Source organism: Grammomys surdaster, unplaced genomic scaffold, assembly GCF_004785775.1.
Source record: "Grammomys surdaster isolate TR1022 unplaced genomic scaffold, NIH_TR_1.0 229, whole genome shotgun sequence".
Classification (NCBI taxonomy): Eukaryota; Metazoa; Chordata; class Mammalia; order Rodentia; family Muridae; genus Grammomys; species Grammomys surdaster.
In genome coordinates, this window is record NW_021604674.1 from 1843468 (window position 1) to 1849754 (window position 6287).

Below are 6287 nucleotides of genomic sequence, written 5' to 3' on the forward strand. Positions count from 1 at the left end.
CATGCTAACCCTTTCCTTCATATCTTAGCCTTATGAAGTATCATCTTTAAAAAATATGTATTTATTTTTATTTTTATGTGTATGATGTTTTGCCTGCATGTGTGTCTGTGCACGATGTGTATGTCTGGTGCCTGAGGAAGCTAGAAGAGGGTGGGGGATGCCCTAACACTGGAGCTACAGGTGGTTGGGAGCTACCATGTGGGTGCTGGAAATTGAAACTGGGTGTTATGAAAGAGCTATCAGTGCTCTTAACCACTGAGCCCAAATACCATCTTTTTAAGTAAACAAAAGTTAGTAACAGACACACTGTCCATCGTTGTGATGTTGATATTGGTTGCCAGCCTGATTAACAAAGAGACAGGCCTCTGGGTAGGCCAGTAAGAGTACTTTCTGAAAGGATTAACTGTAAGAAGGAAACCCTACCCTTCTAACACCCAGAGTGAAAAGTACCTTCCGACAGAAGCCCAGGTATAAGGAGGTCCTTTAGTTCCTAGGAAAAGTTATTGCTGGGGCTGGAAATATGGGTGAGCAGTCAGTAACACCTGCTGGGCAATCAGGGGGCCGGGGTTTGGACTCTAGAACCCATGTAACAAGGCAGACATCTGATGTATGCCTGTAACCTGAGCTCTGTTAAGGACATAGACAGGAGGATCCATCTAGCCAAAAAAAACAAAAACAAAAACCATAAGCACCAAGTTCAGGGAGAGACCCTGCCACAAAAGAATATTCAGAGAGTAATAGAGAACACTGGCTTCCAGTGCACCCAGAGGTACACACATGGACAAAAAAGAGTGTGGATATGCCATATAGTCACATACAGACAGACACAGGCGCACAGACACACACACACAGACACACACACACCACACACACACACACACAGGCACACAGACACACACAGACACAAACTGGGCCATTTTCCTGGCTCTTATGTCCATGTTTAACTGGTATTTCACAACTTCGTCAGCAGACTATAGATATAGGTATAGGTATAGGTATAGGTATAGGTATAGGTATAGGTATAGGTATAGGTATAGGTATAGGTATAGATATAGATGATATAGGTATAGGTACAGATATAGATATGATTGGTTGATAGCTGACAATCCTAACAATGCCCACCAATTTTATGCACCCGTTTCTAGTTCGTGTGTAGGGGAGAACATAGGAGCTGCTGGTTTTGTTTAAACTCTGCTCTGACTGTTGACTATTTGGGGTGACAGCTCCATTTTTTACTGAGTAATGACTATTCAAGACCCATTTTCTCTACTTTGCTACATAAAAGGCATAAAATTGGTGTCATTGTTGCTGCAATGAAATCATTTATGACAGCAAGGCAGAAAATGTATGATTTTTAGGTTTCAAGAGCATTTATCTTTGGCAGATGTATAATAGACAACTGACTTAAGTTGTCAAAATACAATTCATTAAATGTGATTGGTTAAACTCTTGTTAACCTACATATTTTACTTAAAAGTTCGATGTACTGAGTTAATGAAGCAAGTACCTCTGCTCTCTAAAAATGGGATTTCTCTAAATATGTGGCCCTAGGCTCACTACCACTGACTCAGAATCACTTGTTCCAGTTCATTTCAAACAAGGATCCCTGGGCCCACCCCCAAAGCTATCAAACCAACTAGGACTTTTTTGGTTATATATAATAATAGCAGCAATATACACCATTTCTTACAAGGAAAATGACGTAATGAGTCAAGTTCTGTGGATCATGAATCGCACAAGAAAACCCAGTCTTGTCTTTATTTTCTCCCTTGTTGCCATCAATGGCATTAACTTTGTTCCACAGAGCTTATTCCTCAGAACCTCCAAGCAGTGGCTGGGGTGGGGTGAAAGAGGGAAGAAGGGAGGGAGTGAGAGAAGAGCTTGTTCTCAAGAGTTCTCTATACAAAGAATCATTCTCCCTTAAAAGTTCTGAAAATACTTCCCTTACCTCTTGCTAACCTGAGTTAGGTCAAGTCCCCAGCTTTAAACTAATCATTGTGGATAAAAGACGAACTTTCATTGGTTGGACGTATGTAGCACGCCCACATTTAACATGAGACACGGAGACTTCTTTTCTTAAAACATCTTTTCCCTGCGTCAGAATTGAACCAGGCAGGAGGGTGTGGAAGATAAGGAGAAATGGCTAATGAGACTCTTTTCAGACTCTTCAGCCACTCAGGCAGTACACTCACACTCTCAAAGATCACGATGTGAAGCACCTGTGTTTATTTTGGCAGCTTTAACAAAATCAAGGGATGGGTTCAGCCTAGATGTCCTTTAAAAGATGAATGAATAAAACATTATGGTATGCACACAGGATGGGATTTTGTTTAGCTATGAAGAATGAAATCTTGTCACTTGCAGGAAAAGGGTGGGACTGAAAATCATCTTGTTAAGTGACACCACCCATGAGTATGCAAGGCTCTTCAGTCTTCCAGTGTCTTCTTCAACTTCTTTCTTCAATATGTTGACATTTTCATTAAAGGGGTCTTTTACTTCCTTGGTTTTGTTAATTCTAGGATCTTTAGTTCTTCCTTCCTCTCTTTCCACTCTTTTCCTTCCTTCTTTCCTTCCCTCCTTCCTTCTCTCCCCCGTGCCTCCCTCCCTTTCTTCCTTTTTTCTATAGTTGCGAATGGGACTATCTTCCTGGTTCTTTCTTAGCATGCTTGTTATTAGTATTTGGAAGGATACTCTTTTTATTTTTTTATTTTTTATTTTTTTGGTTTTTTCGAGACAGGGTTTCTCTGTATAGTCCTGGCTGTCCTGGAAATCACTCTGTAGACCAGGCTGGCCTCGAACTCAGAAATCCGCCTGCCTCTGTCTCCCAAGTGCTGGGATTAAAGGTGTGCGCCACCACCGCCCGGCAGGTTACTACTTTTTAGACATGGGTTTTCATCCTGTCACTTTGCCTAAAATGTGTGTCATTCTCTTGAGGAAGTTTAGGGTGTCTTATCTATAGAATCATATTATCTGCTAATTATACTTTGGCTTCTTTCGTGTCTATCTCCTTTGTTTCCTAGTCTTATTGCTCTATCTAAGGCTTTGAAAATTGTGTTGATAAGAGTGGATAGAGTACAAAATATTATCTTATTCCTGATTTTAATGGAAATGTTGAGTGCCCCCTGTCAGTATAATGCTGATTATAAGTTTGTCATATATAGCCTTTATTGTGTCGATACATGTTCCTTCTATTCCTGGTCTCCTTGGGACTTTTATCTTGAAGGATATGTTAAATTTTGTCAAAAAGACTTTAGTGTACCTATTGAGATAACCATGTAATATCAGTATTTAGTTTGTGTACAATGTATGTTTCTTGATTTGCATGTGTTAAACCACTCCTGGGTCTCTAAAATGATGACAACTTGATCATGGTGATTAATGTGCTCTTGAATTTGGCTTGCATTTTAATTAGAACTACATCTATATGTTCATCAGGGAGATTGATGGATGGTATTTTTTGTAGCTGTGTCATCTGGTTTAGGTATCTAGGTAATGCTGGCTTTATAAAAAAAAAGTTCTGTGGTTTTCTGTTTCAAAGACAGAAATTGAGAAGCATTGCTGTTCTTCATTTTTAAAGTGCCTCTGAGTATGTATGTGTGTGTGTGTGTGTGTGTGTGTCTATGTGTGTGTGGGTGTGTGCGCACACACATGCATGCAGGTCCTTAAGAAGGTCCAGATACCCTGGAGCTGGAGTTACAGGCAATTGTAAAACACCTGCCACAGGTGCTGGGGACTAACCCCAAGACCTCTGTAAGATGTATATGTGCCCTGTTTCCCAACCCATTGTTCTTTAAATGTCTGGTAGACTTTAGCAGTGACTCCATCTGAGCTTGGACTTTCTTTGGTTGGGAGATGTTTTATTTGTCACTTCAATCACATTGCTTGCTATATGCTTGTTTAATTGATTCATCTTACTTTTATTTAATTTTGGTAGAAAAATCATTTCTTGACTTAGTGGAATATAAGTTTTAAAAATCAGTCCCATGGTTTTCTGAATTTTGTTGCATCTGTTAATTTCATTAATTTGAGGAGTCTTTCCTCTCTCTTTTTGGTTAGTTTGGGTAGGAGTTTGCGTCTCTTATTTATCTGCTCAATAAACCAACTCTTTGTTTCATGAAATTTTTTTGTATTATAAATTTCCATTTCATTAAAATTTTTCTTGACTTTAATTACTTCTTTTCATCTACTGGTTTAGGATTTGATTTGGTTTTTTTTTTTGAAGACTTTAAAATGCATTGTTATTTATTTAAGATCAAATTTTTCTAATGTAAGCTTCGCTCTTAAGACTGCTGTCATGGAATCCACAGATTTTGGTTGCTGTGTTTTTGTTGTCATTTGAGTCTGAGAAAATTTTAAAATTTCCTTCCTGCCTCATTTGCGGATCCATCCATCATTTTGCAATGGTCTTTTACTCACCACGAGTTTCTGTGTGCTCTGCGGTTTTTCTTGCTGCTGATTTCTAGTTTTATTCCATTCTAGTAGAAAGAATAAAAAAATTGCTTCAATTCTTATGTATCTGTTGATACATGCTTTATGTATTATTATTATTATGATGATGATGATGATGATGATGATGTATTTTAACAACAGTTCTGTGAGCTGTCTAAAGGAATATGCATCCTGGAGTGTTTGGACGGATGCTTCTTAGATGTTTATTGGATCCATATGAGTGACAATATCATTGAATTCATATTTCTCTCTCAATATTTGTCAGAATGACCTGGCTTTTGGGGAAAATACTGAAATCACCCACTATTATTGCCTTGGGTTAAGTCTATAATACCTGTATTTGGTGTGTATATGTTTCAAATTATAATGTCCCCTTGATAGATTGCTCTTTCTCTCTCTTTTTTTTCTTCAGAATTCATGCTTAATGGACACTTTTTTAAAAAGGAAAAAGAAAAAAAGAATTAACAAGCTGGTTTCTGTGGTTGATATAAGATGATCTGCCCAGCTCAAGACATTACCAATAGTGGAAGAAAGGCTAACCATGCCCAGCCCTGAAGGAAGGGCTTCTCTGGGGTCACACCACTTCATGTGTTTAAGCATGAATAGAATACAAGAGATTTTCTTCTGGCTGCTCAATGCTGCCTGGCAGAAAAAAATGGTCCAGCGCTCACTCCTGCCTAGAGAAATGCTCTCGCTCTTATTGACATCGGGTTTGATGGGACCATTGCCAGGCAGCTGGGCACGCTTCACCATGCTTGTCAATGAACCGGAAGGCCTGGACTAGTCTCAGAGTCTCATCCACAGAGCAGCCAACAGAAAGATCGTTTATTGTTATCTGACGAAGGATACCTTTATCATCAACAATAAAGAGGCCCCTGAAAGAGATACCTCCATCAGCCTTTAGGACTCCATAATCCCGAGCAATGGCGCGCTTGGGATCTGATATTAAGGTAGTGTTCATGGGTCCCAGTCCTCCTTGTTTCTTGTTAATTCATGCCAGATGACAGAAGTGAGAATCCACAGAAGTTCCAATCACTTGGCAGTTGAGTTTCTTAAATGCTTCTGCTCTGTCACTGAAAGCAACGATCTCCGTGGGACACACAAAAGTAAAGTCAAGAGGGTAAAAGAAGAACACAACATATTTTCCTCTGTATTCACATAGGCTGATATCTTTGAATTGTCCATCTGGCATAACATCTGTAGCTTTGAAGTTGGGAGCAGGATACCCAATTTTTACATTTCCTGAAGACATCTTGCTATCAGCAGGGTGGAGCCACAGATCTCACGAACAAAATCAACTGTGAGAACACAGGAAGAGGTCGCCCCGATAGATTGCCCTCTTAATGAACACGAAGTGACTTTCTTTACATCTTTTGACGAAAAGTAGTTTGGCATCTATTTTTCAGATATTAGAACAGTGAAATCTTGTTCCCTCATCCTATTTGCCCGGAGCACTTCTTCCCATCCTCTGAGGTCAAGATCGCTTCAAGTTTTGATGTTGGGGTGTGTTTCTTGGCAGTAACAAGTAGATCCAAACACTCCAGGATCCATTCTTCTCAGAAGCCCTTGGAACTCAGTTACTTAACAGGACACGAGGAAGTCTTTAACAAGAGCCTGTTTTAAATCCAATCTACCAGCCTCTGTCTTTTAGGTGAAGAGACAAGATCATTAATACTTGGAATCATTATTGAAGGGTCTATACTAACTACTGTCATTTTGTTGACTTTTGTAGTGTTTAATGTTTTCCTTGTCCCCAATTGGTTTATTATCATCCTTGCATGATTTATTCTCTTCTATAACATCATGGGCATGTTTACATTTCTCTTCAGTCCAAAGGA

At 39.3% G+C, this 6287-nt stretch overlaps 1 pseudogene; it reads right to left on the reverse strand.

Moving 5' to 3' along the window:
- Positions 1-5146: 5146 nt before the first annotated feature.
- On the reverse strand, positions 5147-5701 carry LOC114626174 (annotated as a pseudogene).
- Between the last annotated feature and the right edge of the window lie 586 nt (positions 5702-6287).